Source organism: Myodes glareolus, chromosome 1 (assembly GCF_982192425.1).
Source record: "Myodes glareolus chromosome 1, mMyoGla1.1, whole genome shotgun sequence".
Lineage (NCBI taxonomy): Eukaryota > Metazoa > Chordata > Mammalia > Rodentia > Cricetidae > Myodes > Myodes glareolus.
In genome coordinates, this window is record NC_142026.1 from 134,230,821 (window position 1) to 134,247,959 (window position 17,139).

The 17,139-nt window shown below is 44.1% G+C and overlaps 1 non-coding gene and 1 pseudogene across 1 annotated transcript; both read right to left on the bottom strand.

The window, feature by feature from the left end:
• The window catches only part of LOC148123578 (uncharacterized), a 41,268-nt pseudogene extending 25,561 nt beyond the window's left edge, over positions 1 to 15,707 (bottom strand).
• Positions 4,157 to 4,261, bottom strand: LOC125392441 (U6 spliceosomal RNA). The gene has a single exon (XR_007229524.3). It is a non-coding gene; the product is annotated as a U6 spliceosomal RNA (small nuclear RNA).
• Positions 15,708 to 17,139: the final 1,432 nt, after the last annotated feature.

Genomic DNA, 17,139 nt, shown 5'->3' on the forward strand with positions numbered 1-17,139 from the left:
ATGAAACAAACCACTCAACCAACACCACAAAATGCCACCAAAACAATCTAAATTGCTTTGTCGGTCTGCCCAGGATGGCAAGCTGTCTACATCGTGAAACACAGCAGAAGAGCTGTAAGAAGAGGGGGCCCCAGCTCAGGACAGAGACTCTTAAGTGATGGGTGAAGACTATTTTCCCAGCCTAGCCCTCTGCAAAAAAGTAAGAGCTTCATGAACAGGGGGGCTGAGGGACTGGCAACAGAGGGTGGACAGACACATCTTCCAAACATTCCCTTTGACAGATAACCAGCCCAAGAGGTATCAGGCACCAGCCGGACCCTGCTGGGGAGGAGCAGCCAGGCTCACGATGGCATGACAGGAATCTAAACAGATGTGATTTATTTCTCCAACTCGCTGGCAGGTTTTATCCTTACATTTTTTCTTCCTGTCCAGCAGGGCAGAGTGAACGATCTTTCAGTCAATTGGCAATGCTTCATGTTTTGGTTTGTTTTCTAATGTATTTGCATATGAAACTTGAGTCTGTTAAGTGGATTGTAGTAGACAAAATGTCTCTCCTTTATTCTTTAACTGTGTCTGTTGTCTGTGTGCATGTGGAGGGACAGAGGTCAACCTTGGATGTCCTACCTCAGGAGCCAAACACCTTTTTTTTTTCATATTGATAACATTTATGTTGATCCTGAAAAAACAAATATATATTAAAATGTTTAATAGTTTTGAAATTTTTGATAGACTTAAAGTACAAACTATATTTTATCAACTTAAAAATTTTTACATTTTAAAAATTTACACTTTATTTTATTTTTATACTTTATCATTATTATTATTATTATTATATTTTTGAGACAGAGTCTCTCTACATAATGGCTACTCTGGAACTTGTTATATAGACCGAGCTGCCCTCAAACTCACAGAAATCCACCTCCCTCTGCCTTCTGGTACTGGAATTAGAGGTGTGCACCCCCCCAACTGTAATTATTTTATTTTTTAGGATTATAACATAATTAAACAACTTCTCCTTTCCCTTCCTTCTCTCCAAATCTTCCAATATATTCCTTCTTGTTGCCTCTCAAATTCATGACCTCTTTTTTGTTGTTGTTGTTGTTGTGTGTGTGTGTAAAGGCAACTTGCTCAGTCTGTATAATGCTATTTGTGTGTATATTTTCAGGGCTGAGCACCTGGTATTGGGTAATCATTTGGTGTGCTCTTCCTTGGGAAAAAAATACTTTTTCTCCCACTCTTAGCATTCCTTAGCTGCCTGTAGTTTTTTCTGTAGGGTTAAGACTTTCATCTACCTTGGTTTTTTGTTTCTTCTTTTCTTTTGAGATAGACTCTCCCTGGAACCTAGGCCTCATTGCTTTGGTTAGGCTGGTTGGCCAGTGAGGCCCCAGGGCTCTTCCTGTCCCTACCTCCCCAGTGTTGGGGTTATAGGCCCGCACCATCATGTCTGGTTTTATTAATGGGCTCTGCGGGCTGGAACTCAGGTCCCCACACTTGAGTAACGAGCACTTTAAGCACTGTGCTATTTCTCCGCCTCCTGCTCCTGTTCTTTATCTGATCTTTCAGGAACTAGCCAGGTACTGCTGTTTCCCAGGTGAGAGGCAGAGAAACATGAGCAACCTTTACTCTTCCAAGCTGAGCACAGAGCCCTACTCCCTGCGAGTGGTTGTCCCTGACCCTGTGCCTTCCTAGAGAGCCCCACACCTGCCTCACCTTCCTGGGGAGCCCCGCCTAAGAGAGAACTCCCTGTCCGCTCTCACGGTGGCTCCAATGAGCAAAGTTTACTGGCTCTAGAAGGCCATCTGTGGACTTCCCTCAAGATTTGTGCCATAAAAGATGCCATCTCACTGGAGGGAAGGGTAGGCTGCTCCTCTCACTCATCCTGAGTCACGGGTGAATTTAGCAAATGACCTGGTAGGAGACTGGCAAATAAACAGTAAATAGAATACTTGTTGCTATTATCAATGCCTTTAGGTTAACCAATAGAAACAATAGAGGGCCAGCCCAGCAGACAGCAGCCCTGTGTGGTGGGTTTGCAGGCCTGAGGAGGATGTGACCCCGGCCTCTGACTGCTTTCTGATCACTGGGAAGTGATTGTCAGGGGTCATACTATAGAAATTAAGGGTGTTGGAAGTGAGCATGGGGATGGCGGGTTCTAGGCTCCCTGACCATGCCCAAGGGACAGGGTGACTGTGAGAAGCGAGAAAGATGACAGCAAGGTGACTTTTCTCTCCAGAGAGAGACAAGAGGAAGGGACATCAAGGAAGAGAGAACCCTGTGAAGGCAGGGAGGGAGAGAAGAGCAAGGCCTCTGGGGAATGACCTCGTCTAGCTTGGCTGGAGTGGAGTGGGGGCAGGAGGCAAAAGTGAAGTGAAGGAAAAGGAACCTTGGAGCTAGCTGAGGAATGTCCCTCTGAACCACTCGGGAACCAAAACCTGGTCCTGTGAACATCAAGGAACTAAGAGAACAAGGGCCTTTGAGAGCCATGGCAACTCCAGCAATAGGAACCGGGAGGGACCTACAGAGGAGTGTGTTCAGGGAGGAGCAGAGGAAGAGGCCAGGGAGTCCCTGGAGGGAAGTTATGTAACGCTTAGCTCAGTGGCACCCACACACACCCAGTGTGTCATCCATTGGGGTCATAGGTGACACTTCCCAGTGTACAGATAAGAGAAACACTGTCCCATCATTTTGCTACGCTCCCCCACGTGACTCTACAGACTCCAGTGTGAAGTCCACAGCTCTTCTCCAGGGTTTTATTCTTTGCTTGTGTGTTCTCTGCATGTGAAACGTGATCCCTGAACCAATGGGTCTGACTGGTTAACAAAGCCACAGACCCCGCATTCCACTGAGTTCAGCCCGCCACATTCCTCAGTCTCCCCATGTTTCTCAGAACGCTAGCATCTTTGAGGACTATAGACTAGTGCTTCTGTAGACCTTTCTTCTGACTGTGCTCGGCCGATATTTCCTAACTGTCTGTAAGTGTTTGGGTAGGAATTTCACCCAAGCGGTTGGTGTTGTTATTGCAGTTTATCAGATGGAACGTGATTTTTATGCTATATGTGCTATCAATGCTATTTGTGTTTCTCGACAGGTCCTGGTTCAGATTTATTTACACAAATAGCATTTAGGGATAACAGCTCTTGCAGTCAACAGCCCAGGAAGATCGAGGTCTTTCCATTCTCACAGGGATTGGTGAAGACCTCTGTTTTCATGCAGACCAGGGTTCTTGGCCTCAGCACTGGCCAGCAGAGCTGGACACACGAGTGCTGAAGGCACCCATGCAATGGGGGATGTAATGTGCTTCTGCAGCTTGGGGTGGGCAATGTGGACAAGTTAACTGAACTTGTGGCTAAAGCACTGTCGATTTTGACTTCCTTGGGATTTACCAGGGCCTGGATAGCAATGGCATGTGCCACAGCCTTGGTACTTGGCCTATAGTTTCTGGAACCTTCCGATTCTTGGCAAACCATGTGTTTCTCAGGAACTGCTTATGGTTTTCGTTTTCTTTCTTTCGTTTTTTGTTTTGTTTTGTTTGTTTTGTTTTTCAAGACAGGGTTTCTCTGTAGCTTTGGAGCCCATCCTCTTGTAGACCAGGTTGGTCTTGAACTCACAGAGATTCACCTGCCTCTGCCTCCCAAGTGCTGGGATTAAAGGTGTGCACCAGTACCGTCTGGCTCTTTTTCCTTTTTGGGGGGTGGGGGGTGTTTGAACCAGGGTTTCTCTATATCACAGTCCGAGCTGTCCTGGAACTAGCTCTTGTAGGCCAGGCTGGCCTTGAACTCACAGAGATCCACCTGCCTCTGCCTCAGGAGTGCTAGGATTAAAGGCGCGTGCCACAACCGCCCTGCTGCTTGTGGTTTTCTATGGTTTCCTTTCATCTATGATTTCTGCGCTATTTGGGAGGCTGTGATGTGGTCCCCAAATTTGGCTGTGTCTACCTAAGTAGCTGGACGATAGTGTTCGCTTTAATCGTTTGTCTCAGGTTTTAGGTCAGGTTTTTTCACCATGAACTTATTCTCTTTTCATTTTAAAATAAGGGCTTGAGACCATGCAAATGGCCCATTTCTCATCAAATTTGCCACTAGATTTAGGATCTGCTGATGTCTCTTGCTTTAATTATTACTACAAAGGCTACTAAATGGCGATTTTCTTTTTCTTTAAAAACATGGAATGCTTCACAAATTTGCATGTCAGTTTCACAGGGACCATGCTAATTTTCTCTGTATCATTCCAATTTTAGTGTATGTGCTGCCAAAGTAAGCGCTAAATGATCACTGATTGGCATGCTATTGTCAGGTTGAGATAAGATTATCTATCTATCTGTCTGTCTGTCTATCTATTTATCTATCTATCTATCTATCTATCCATCTATCCATTCATTTATCATTTATGTATCTATCATCTATCTATCTTCTTACTATGGACTCAGATTTCAAATTTATTCAATGGATTTATAATTTTTTGCTGCTACATATATAAATATTTATATTTAAAATTTATTTATGTTTACCTTATGCCTTTAAGTGTTTGCCTGTATATCTATTTTAGACAGTGCCTGCCAAGTCTAGAAGATGGCATTAGATCCCCTGGAAGCAGCATTAAGGCTGGTTCAAAGCAGAGAAAATTGATTGCTAGAAAAAGAACCTGGGTCCTCTGCGAGAGCATCAGGTGTTCTTGACCACTGAACCATCTCTCCAGTCCCCATCACGCATTTTACTCTTTGGACTGTTCCAGATTTGGCTAATGAAAGCACATTATCCAAGCTGGCTTCCAGGCCTCCTGATTTATCTCCATCACACTTTGGGAGCTTCCTGATGTTCTAACTCTATGGGGTATTCTAAGTTTATCTTGTACTTCTACCAATCGTTTTAGTTTCATCTCAATCGCTTTGATAAAACACCACAACCAAAGCAACTTAGGGGAGGAAAGGATTTTATGCCGCCTTACAACTTCAGACCACAGTCCAGCAAAGAGGAATGTCAGGATGGGAACAGGGAGCTGTAAATACGGGGGTGGGGGGACACTGTTTGCCGATACATTGCCCCCTTTTCGTGGTTAGCTAGCTTTCTAATACAACCTAGTGCTACCAGCCCAGGGAATGATTCCATCCTTATGGGCTGGGCCCTTCCTGTCAATGAACAATTAAGATAATTCCCTCTAGGCACATCCACAGGCTGATCCGATTTGGGAAATTCCATTAAAACCCCTTCCTTTGCCTGGTGGTAGTAGCACAAGTCTTTAATCCCAGCACTTGGGGAGGCAAAAGCAGGTCGATCTCTTTGAGTTCAAGGTCAGTCTGGTCTACAGAGTGAGTTCCAGGACAGTCAGGGCTATAAAGAGAAACCCTTTCTCAAAAACAAAACACAACACAACACAACACAACACAACAACAACAACAACAAAACACAAAAAAATGAAAACAAAAAACCCCACACAAACAAACAAACAAACAGAAAGACTCCCTCCTTTAAAGGGGGCTTTGGATTTCCCCATGCCAGGCAGGCATTCTGAGTCTTTGTGAGTCCCTCTGATTTTCATTCCAATGAATTCTGTGGCATATATTCTTCATGGAGAGTTGTTTTTAGAGAATCTAGACGTGTCATAGATGTATCTTTAAAAAAGGAACCCTGTCTTTGTATACTCCGTAGTGTTAGTGCTAGAAGGTGCCCCCTCAGTGACTGTGGTGTTCTGTCATGCCACCTCCGCAGCTAGAGCCTTCAGTGAAGTTCCTGGACAGGTGCCAACAGGGAGTCTCATCTTGCCCTTTGTAATGTCAGGGGAAAAAAAGGCCAAGTCTGCATGTCAGTAGAATTAGAGCTGCATGTATTAAATGTGATAATTATCCCCAGTGCTGTGGTGCATTTGCTTGCTCGTCAGGAACAATGATTTCTGGCAGAATGATTGCCCCCAAGCCGTACAAAGTTACCTTAAGTTCTAGTCCTAAAGTAGAGAGCAAAGTACACTACGGAAAGCCAAAGAATCAAAATACCATAGGGAAGGTACTAGGGACAATAGTACTGCTCAGGAGCCCTGCATACCACATCCGGTCCTCCTCAATGACAGTCAGTCAGCTGTCTCCAGGAAGTGGCTTTTCTGATAACACATTGCCTTCAGGATGAGGTCAAATGCCTTTTTACTATAGGCCTGAAGCCACTCTTTGTTTAATTGCTTCATCACAGACACTCAGGATCCTAAGGCTTTGTGCCTGGTGGTGTCTATAATCTCCACTGCCTTCTCCATCCTTTCAACTTTGTACATATTCTTAAATTCCTGCTTGTATGTTATTTGCTTGCCTCTCTCACCCCCACTAGGCTGCAATCCCTGCCCTTCTGTAGCAGGAACCACAAGTCACAATCCTTTGCATACACCTGGGACACAGAAAAAGATCAAGAATTCTTTGTAGGATGGATGAATGCTTCTAAGGAGTCTACTTAAAATGTAGATTGGAGGTTGACAGACAAGATGACCCAACAGGCAAGGGCATTGTCAAGCCTGACAACCTGAGTTCAACCCCTGGGACCCTCATAGTAGAAAAAGAAAAGCAACTCCTTCAAGTTGTACACATACACAAATACATGAAATTTAAACAAAACTTAATGTAGATTGAGCTCGAAGGTGAAAACTGTGTCCTTTTGCTTAGGAAAAAAAAATAAAGCAAGCTTTCACTACTATTTGGCTTCTTAGTTTTGTCAACAAAAGGTTGTCTTAAACCAGGCAGTGGTGGTGCATGCCTTTAATCCCAGCACTTGGGAGGCAGAGGTAGGCGAATCTCTGTGAGTTCAAGGCCAGCCTGGTCTACAGAGTGAGTTATAGGGCAGGACCCAAAACTACAGAGAAATCTTGTCTCAAAAAACCAATAAAAACAAAACAATAACAACAACAACAAAAACACCTGTTGCTAGGCAGTAATGGCACAGGCCTTTAATCTCAGCATTTGGGAGGCAGAAGCAAAGAGATCTCTGAATTCAAGGCCAGTCTGGTCTACAGACTGAGTTCCAAGACAGCCAGGGCTGTTACACAGAGAAATCCTGTCTCAAAACAAACAAACAACAACAACAACAACAAAATGATGTTTCTTTGATGCATCAGTAAAGAGTTAGAGGAAATGTAGGTTTTCAACAGCAACACATGGTTGGAGCAATGACAAGCATGAAATAACTTGAGTCAAACCACACCTCAAACCACTGCCCACAAGGACACAAGTTAAAAGGAAAACCAAGATTATTCCATGAAAACATATTGGCATTGGGCATTTGTTTTATTTCATGCTCTGTTTGGGTCACTATTTTTTGGTAGCTAAGTATTTGTCAGTTATTATATGGTGGATGTTAATTTCTCATCACTAAAATACAAATTTTGTACAAGATTAAAAAAACTAAAAGTTTCGACAATATAGTCTAAAAAGTGAGCCTGTCTCTCTTCTATTGAATTGGCTGCTCAACAGATGGAATCAAATGATCCAAATAAGCACATGGGTGTTAAATATATGTTGTACAAGTCACACAGTTGAGTCAGGAAAAAATTATTCCACTTACATTCAAACCATTTAGTTAATATTTTATATGTTTCTGTTCAGTTCACTAAAAACATATTTGGATATTGTATTAATCAGGGTTCTCTAGAAGGATAGAATTTATAGAACAAAATATATACTACATGGGGGGATTTATTAGACTGGATTATATTATGCATATTATGAATAATATATTTATTAGACTGGCTTATATACCGGAGAGGCTGAGACTCAGTAGCCGCTCAGTCTACAGATGCCTCTGCCACAATCTGGCACTAAAGTTCTCGATTTTCAGCCCATGTTGCAAGTCCTAAGAAACTGGGTTCCCATGGTGATGAAAGATGCGGTAACAGAGGCGATGCACTCACCAGCAGGAAGCAAAGATGGGCAAGGAGAAGCCCTGCTTTCCCTCTGACCTCTTTATTCTGGTCACCTCTAAGCTCACTGTAAATACCCTCAGACCCTCCCAGACCCCAGACCTTCCCAGATGTGAGTGCCTTAGTTAATCCCAGATCCAGTCAAGCTGACAAGCAAGTTAACTGTCACTGGGAGGTAATGGCTTGTGTCCTGACTGAGCAATGTCAGAAACACAAATCAGCATATTTTTCTTTCTACAATGTCAGAACAACAAAAAATTCAAAAGGTACATTAATTTTGTTGACTTAACTCACCAAATACTCCTGATTACACTTAGTATTTAAGACCATTGACAGTAATGAATTCTTTTATTCTAATCCTAATCAATCATATTAATTCTGAGAACACACCACTCCACACAACCATATATAGGTTACAAAATGACTAAAGATGGTTAATTAAAACTGTTGGTGGGGAGGGCAAGCATGGTGGCATACATCTTGAATCAGGTATAAGGGTCTTCTAAATTCAATACCAATTTGGTCTACATAGTGAGTTCCAGACTAGCCAGAGCTACACAGTAAAAACAAACCACTGGCTGGGCGGTAGTGGTGGGTGCCTTTAGCCCAGCACTCGGGAGGCAGAGGCAGGTGGATTCTGGGATTTGGAGGCCAGCCTGGTCTACAAGAGCTAAGGACACAGGCACCAAAAACTACAGAGAAACCCTGTCTTGAAAATCCAAAACAAAACAAAACAAAAAACCCACTGTTGTAGGGTTCAAAGGGCTTACAAGAATAGAGAGTTGAAGGTCACTGTAGTTGGTTAGTTGAGTAACAATTACATACAGAGGTGGCTCCAGGCTTGCTGGATCTACACCCACAACAATTCAAGTAGTCTTAAGTCAGGTAGGGAAGATGTCTGCTCAGCTGCAGCCCCAAGGACAGAATCAGGAAGTTTGTCCTTTGTTGAGCCAATCCCTTGTGCACCAGATGGTTTGAGGATAGCCGGTGGGTGCTAGCATAACCAGGATTAGCTGTGTTTCCTTCTATAAGGTCCAGTTGAGGGGGTTGCAGGCTGACAGGCTTGATGTGCTCAATAAATTCACTGGCCAGTTTTTTCCTGATATGGTTTTATTAACCCATGTGTTCTTGATTTAATCTGGTAAGTTCATAGTTGATGCTCTTTTTATTTGTAAAGATATCTTATCAGTTTGTGTCTCACGGACAGACAGTGACTGTTAACTCACACAAGCGAGAAGCAGAGTCACTGTGCCTCTGCATCTACATTCACAACGGAGTCAACTGCTCTTCTGAAATGGAATTACTTAGGACAAGATATGTAAAACTCCACTGGTTCTGTTCCACGCTCTTCTTGATAGGCGCTATGGGAACTAGGCTGAAAATTTTAAAACACACAGACAGAAACAGACAGATAGGCCGGGGGGGGGCATGGGGACATCCTTGAGATAACAATGTCCACTTTATTGTGCTCAGGGGCAGCTTATATAGGGCTCTGGCCACGCCCCAGATCTTTCTGCAAACTCATCAGAACTCACTCCCCTGCCATCAGACTGCTCAGAGCAGAGGAAAACAAGTTGTTTACAAGAAATTCAGGGTCTAGTGGTCTACAGTCCCCAACAAAGACACGGTCTGAAAGGAATAAACAGGAGTTAAGGTATAGCTTTGTTTTAGGGTTTCTATTGTTATGAAGAAACACCATGACCACAGCAACTCCTATAAAAGGAAGACATTTAATTCAGATGGCTTACATTTTCAGAGGTTTAGTCCCTTTTCATCATGGTGCAACATGGTGGCATGTAGGCAGACATGGTCCTGGAGCTGAGAGTCCTACACCTCTTAGGCAAGCAACAGGAAGTGGTCTGTCACTCTGGATGTGGCTTGAGCATATATGAGACCTCAAAGCCCGCCTCCACAGTGACACACTTCCTCCAACCAGATCATACCTACTTCAACAATGCCAAATATCCTAATAGTACCATTCTCCATGGGGACCATTTTCTTTCAAACCAACACAGACTTGATCTCAAGTTTGTCAAGTTTGCTGGTAACTTCCACTATCATCCAGTGTTCACCATGCCCACTCATAGACACTGCCTGCTTTACAGTTTGGTGCTTGAAAGACTTAAGTCTCTCTTTGATTGGCAACATTGGAAACAATCTTTTATCTCTCTTTTTTGAGACAGGGTTTCTCTGTGAAAGAGTCTTGACTGTTCTAGAACTCATTCTGTAGACCAGGCTGGCCTTGAACTCACAGAGATCTGCCTGCCTCTGCCTCCCAAGTGCTGGAATAAAGGCGTGTGCCACCACTGCCCGACTCTTTTATATCTCTTATGCAAAATCAATTGGCAAAAAATTTTAATAGCTTTGATGGTGAAAAAACATCCTCTGAAGTGTGTGTGTTTGTATTTATATTTATACTAAACAGAACATCTTTGCTTTTTGTTAAAATTTGTTTTCTGTTCTATTATTTTGTGTAGTTTTTAGTAAATTTTTGTCTTCTTTTGTATGTCCTTGCTCTTGCCAGATTGAGTCATATTCATGAAATGTTACAAGGTTGGAACTACAGAACAGAAAGAAAACACAGCATTACCATAAAGGCGACCTTTATTTCCCCAAGGAAACCAGGATCTTTGTTTGTCAACCAGTCCCTTTGGATAGAATGTTCTCATTAAGATCTAAAGAATAAAAAACACGGTATGTGAAAAGGCTCACAGCTAACGGCACTTGCCCTCACATCTGAGCTCTTTCCCCGGGATCCACATGGTGGAGGAAGAGCACCCATCCCCCAAAGTTGCTCTTAGATCTCTATAGACACATCACAGCTCCCACACATAAACAGACACTAATAATAAAAGAAATAACTGTGTGGTAGCTTGACTAAAAATTGCCCCATAGGCTCATAAATTTGAGTGCTTAGTCATCAGGGAGTGGCACTACTTGAGAAGGATTAGGAGGTTAGAGTAGGTGTAGCTTTGTTGAAAGAAGTGTGTCACTAGGGGTGGGCTTTGAGGTTTCAAAAGTTCAAGCCAGGTCCAGTGTTGCTATCTCTTCCTGCTGCCTGTGGATTCAGATATAGAACTCTCAGCTCCTTCTCCAGCACCATATCTGCCTATGTGCCACCATGCTCCCTATCATAATGATAACGGACTAAATCTCTGAAACTGTAGGCAAGCCCCAAATAAATGATTTCTTTTATAAGGGTTGCTGTGATCATGATGTCTCTTCACAGCAATAGACAACTATAATATAACTTTTAATTTAAAATACCAAATGTCTTATGCCTCATAGATTTGCCAAAACCATTTGCTAGCACAATCAATGACTGCGTCTCTGTAGAAGGAGCAATAAAAATGCAATGGTCACAACCCAGATATGGTTTCTTCTTAATCATTCAGGGGAAAGGGCAAGAAAGAGAGCTCACAGTTTTGAGTGCCAACACGTCATTCATTAATTTAGGAGCGTCAAAGGTCTCAGTCAGGCTTTTCAGTAAGTAAGCTACAGATGAGGAAACGAAAATTCAGAGATTTGGAAATCCACACAAAACCAGACAGAAGGGAGGTTGGGGTTAAACACAGGCTTTACTCCAGGCAGCTCCCTCCTAAACTTTCTCCGTTGTAGTCAGAGTTCGGAACCCCCGTTAGGTAGCAGGGAAGCATAGAATATTTGAAAGTCATTCTCATGACCCATTTGCTTCCTGGTTCCTAATCCTAAATGGATCTGAGGTCACGCTGTAAACAGCTCCGTCTCCAAGGCTGTGAACACGGAAGAAACCAGGGTCTTTTAAAACTCTGCCCTGTAGATTTAATATATTCTGTTGGTCATTGTTCCTCTTACATCAGCAGCGGGACAGATGTCTTGTGATCTCGACTCTTACTGTGCCTGCCTTGGACTTAGTTTCCAGGTAAATCAGACTAGGGAGCACAGGAGAACAAGGTCGGGAGAAAAGGAAAACCCCCATGGCTTCAATCTCCGATATTTCACAGCGCCATGTTGAACAGAGCATAGGGCCATCTGTAACCTCGGTAGTGGTTGGAGCCACTGCGAGGAAGACAAAAGAATAATTTCTCATTTCAGTGGAAAACAGGTGGTCACTGAAGGTGACTGTGGAGTTTGGATCTGGATTTATTTTGCCAAATCCAGATACCAGCTGCTCTAAGAAATTAGGATGGCCAGGAAGTGATGACTCAGGCCTTTAATCCCAGCACTCTGGAGGCAGAGGCAGGCAGATCTGTGAGTTCAAGGCTAGCCTGGTCTACAGAGTAAGTTCCAGGAGAGCCACGGCTACACAGAGAAACCTGTCTCAAAAAAAAAAAAAAAAAAAAAAAGCAAGTAAGCAAACAAACAGAACTAAAAATGCTTTCAATTGTTTACTAAACAGATAGGATTGGTTGGAGAGATGATGATGACTCAGCCATTAAGAGCACTTACTCCTCTTGCAGAGGACCCAGGCTCAGTTCCCAGCACCCACACAGCAGCTCAGAACTCAAGCGGCTGTCCCTTCCTAACAGGGCCAGCTGGTTTTTTTGCTTATTTTATTTTTTTTCCCCAGGGGCCAGTTTGCTAAGACCTCTGCCCCATATTACCTCACCATCCTATGTTGACTCATGTCTGGCTTCAACCAGACCCTCAGGGAGCACATCCACTCCAGTAGTCAATCAGGTGCCTACCCTTCCACAAGCAGGAACTGTTCTTGCTATTTTCGGTCACACAGACCCCGGACACAGCAGTTAGACCCCGGACACTGCAACACAGTTGCTGACCAGATGTCATGAGCCAATCATCAAACGATTCCTGTACCAGTAAGGGTCTATCCCCAATCACTTCCCAGTGCACTTCGCCACAGCTGGAACTCCCTAATCCTGCGAAGGGGCCTGCGAGCTTCTCTCTGGGCACCATTCCGTCACTGCGTCTGATGGTTTGACCTCTGCATGCTGGAATTTTTGCTTTCAGGAATTAAATGCTCTTGATGACTGCATACATGTCTGGTGGTCTCTTATGGGAATTCTTGTGGACCCTAGCAACCCTCTGTAGCTCCATTTCCAGGAGCAACCCTCAGATCCTCTCTTGCGGCTTCTGAGGGTATAAGACATGCATTTTTGCGATGGACCAGCTCAGCCAGAGCACTGGGACCAACGGGACAGGGTCTCAGGAGTAGGAGGGTAAGGAGTCGGCAAGTGACAGACACAAGACTCAAAGGAATTGCATCTGAATGCATCTTTACTAGGCATGAGACACATTTTTTGTACAGAGAAAAACTGCTTAACATCATGTATTGTTTTTCATGTGATACAGATTATTCTTAGAATCATCATATCAGATACATGAGAGAAGAATTTCATCAGACAGATGTCCCCAGTGTGAGTCTGCAGTTGGTCATGCTAGACATGGCTTGACATTCGTTTCAATATAAATCTTTATCTAGGCTATGAATTCATGGCATTTTGAGCTAAGAGCACTCAGTTGTGGTTAACAGTCACACCGTCTACAGTCTTTTTATATTTCTGCAATCTATGCAGAAAAACTTCTTCTTTCCTTCTCCTTCTCCATATTTCTAACTCCTTTTCAAACCTTCCCCAAAACCAATCTCAAGACATTACAGGCATTTCTCTCTCTCTTCTATCCTTACCCCATCTTTGCTGAATTTGTCTTAATTGCTTAATTAAGTTTGCCTTTTGTTCATTATTTACTAAGCACCAGATTAAACCTGGAAACCTAAAAAGGAAGAAGTCTTGAATGTTACCCCATCTTCCTCCATTAGCATCATATAGTCCTGTATATGGCAATGGCTCATTAGTAGACCCTGGAAATAAACATTCTTCTTCCTTTCCAGAAGAAATCAGACTGTGTTCCTTAGAACAAAAGCAGCAATGCCAAAGGTGCAAGGGCTCTGATGCAGGAAGCACAGCACACACCTTCTCTGCGGGCACTCTTCCTTGAAGCTTGTGCCACAGCCTACGTGAGAGATCATGCAGACGCCGCAGGAGGTAGCGTGAGGCATGTGGTACACATACACACGTGCAAGCAAAATACTCATGCATAAAATGAAAATAAATATTTAAAAAGAATATTCTGAGTGGTTCGATGTCTTTAAAACACAGTTCAAGTCTTAAACTCAGATAGCAAGCTAGATACCTGTTTTGTTTTATGAAAGATTAAAAATGTTTGTTTTACATGTGTGTACGTGGACCATTGCATACAAGTATTCAAAGAGGCCAGATGAGGGTCACGTCTCCTGAAACTGGAGGTACAGTGGGACTGCTGTGCGTAACATGGGTGCTGGCACCTAAATCTTCTTCATCTCCGAGAGCAGCAAGTACTCTTACCAGCTGAGCCAACTCTCCTGCCCGCAGAAGAGGACATAAGAGCCCCTAGAACTGGAATTATAGTCGGTTGTGAGGCACCATGTGGTACTGTGAATCTGTCGAGTCCCAAGAGTTGCATTTTCCCCCTGCATTCAAATGCAATGATTTTCAAGGTTGTGTATTCACGAAGTCCCTGAGGACCTAACTTGCTCTACTCCCCAGAATGGTAGTTCTTATTTTGAGGGGAAAAAAAATCCTTAACAGAATGTCTTTAAAGCCAAGTTCCCCCCCTCCAATATAGAGTAGAGGCTACCCAGTAGCCTCTCTAATCTTAAAAAAAAAAAAACAAAAAAAAAACAAAAAACCTGTGTGTGTGTGTGTGTGTGTGTGAGTGTGTGAGTGCGTGCATTTATGTGAATGGAGGTTATCCTCATCTTCTCCCTTGTTTGGGACAGGGTTTCGTTGTTCTAAGGTGCCTATGCCAGGATAGCCGATTCTGAAGCTTTCCGGGATTCTTTGGTCTTGTCTTCAGAGCTCTGGCATACAGACGGAGGTAGCAGAGTTTGGGAACTCACCTAGGTCCTCATGGTTAACCTTCAAGTGCTTTACCCATTGAACCATCTCACCAGCCTTTTAGAAGTATCCTAAGGATATCTGGTGACTCACATGGGCACTTCGCTTAGTCACCAACTCACCAGCATTTGAAACCTGTCTGTCCAGGAAAGATATTCACATGCCTTGATACTCACATAATAATCCCTATTAATAGACAGGCCAAAAGCAGAACACCATCAGGAAGTCCCCGTTTGCCCTGAGCACTGTATGAAAATGGGGTAGAAATGAGAACATTTTGTTATGTCTACGTGAGGTGCCATGTCAGGCAAGGGAAATGGAGAAAGATTCGCAACTGGCAGATGTTGAGGCCAGGACATTAGCCGGTGTTTTAGCAAAAGGCCAAGTAAGGATGGCAGAAAACCGCGGCAGACAGACGATTTAAAGTAGCTCTGGCTCATGTCTGGGTAAGTTTTGCCTCCCGTCTCTGCCATGAGGCAGCTTGCGCCCCGAAGGGCGAGGCTGGCTCTTGCCAGGCCCCGGGAACACGCAGATTTTCTTATGGTAACACGTCCAGTAGCTGCAGGCCGCCCCACATTCCACAAAGGTACAGCAGTGCGGACCAGGCAGCCGGAAGCTCACGTCCGGCGATTCTCGCTTCCACCTCTAGGCGCAAGGGGCGTGTCGTCACCCCGGCTGGCCAATCAGAGCACGCGACCAAAATAGCGCCGTATAAATACTGACTGGCCGGCGCGGGCCGCGCAGAGCCAGCGCCGGGCGGGGCTGCGCGCGCAGGTGAGGGCCCTCCGCTCCGCCCACTGCACACCTGCTTCCGCCTGACGTGGACCCGGAAACTACTGCACACACTGACGGTTTTGGGTTTGTGAGTGAGTAACGGGAGCGCACCCGGAGCTCTCCCGCCTCCCTTCTGGCTTCAGAGGGAAGGCCGCCGCCGCCTTGCGTCATCAAGGCCGCTTTTCAGCGCGGGTAGTAGCCGCACGTTCGGTGGGAACGCGCCCCGCCCGGGTTCTACGGAAAGGCAAGCCCTTCTCCACCCTGGGAGCGTTCCCGCTCGCCCTTCCAGGCCTTTCGAGGAGGCCTGAGCTCTGGAGGGTGAGGAAGGACAGAGGCCCTGCGCCCTGCTCACCTCTCACCTGGGCTTCGTCATCATCCGGTCTGTGACGTCACTGCCCCGCAGCCCCTGCTCACAACTCTTCCCCCCAGTTATCTGTAGAACATTTAAACATGTCTTTATAAGGGAGCCTGTAAAATTATTTAGGAATAGGTTGTTGGACTGGAGAAATGGCCCAGAGCTTAAGTAAATGAGTTCGATTCCCAGCAGCCACGTTGCTCACAGCCATTCATAATTCCAGTTTCAGGGTTCACAGGGACGGTCCCATGTACCTTCTAACCCCCTCAGGCACCGTGGTGCATGAATGTACACGCAGCAAAACCCACTTATCCACGTAAATAAATCTAAAGAAAGAATAGAATATTGACAACGTGAAATTCTAATATATTTCGAAATTATGACGGGAGACAGGTGGATCTCTGAGTTCGAGGCCAGTTCAAGTTAACTGTAGTCACACACTAGGATACCATCAGCAAAAGCAATCTATAAACTAGTGGCATATCCAAACATGGTTGAGTTTTAACAGCATATTGTGTAACATGGCTTGATTACAATTTTATGGAGTTTAAGAATGGTCTACAGAGGGAGTTCCAGAACAGCCAGGACTGTTACACAGAGAAATGCTGTCTTGAAAAAGAAAGAAAAAAGAAGAAAGAAATTATGAGCAAGTGTAATTTTCTGGATATATTCAATGACATTAACTCTATTGAATGTTACAGGGCATTGCATGAGCCCTTTTTTTTTTTTTGAGCCTTTCCCTCCGATCTCTTTCTGTTTTTCTCCATCTTTATTCATTTTTTAAAGACACAGTTTACACACAATAAACAGCATAGATCTTCAGAAGACAGCCATGTACACATCTGCATAGGAGTAGAAAAGGAATTATACCCTTGGCCAAGGTCTGGACCATTAAAACATTACAGGTTCCCCAGTATTCCGTTCCCGCCAGTACCCCAGGTCATCACTACTGGGACTTGCATTGCTGTTTGTCCATTCTTAAACCTCATACAGTTGTAATCAAGCCATGTGCTCTATTCTGTTCGCTTCCTGTTACTCAATATGCTGTTACAATTCAACCATGTTTGGATATGCCACTAGTTTATAGATTGCTTATTGCTGATGGTATTCTAGTGTGTGAATATACTACAGTTAATTCTTCCATTGGTGGATTTTTGGATTATATTCAGTTTGGGACAGTTAAGAATAAAGATGCTGTGAACATTCATATAGTCTTGGTGAAAATACACAGATTTTAAAAATTACCAC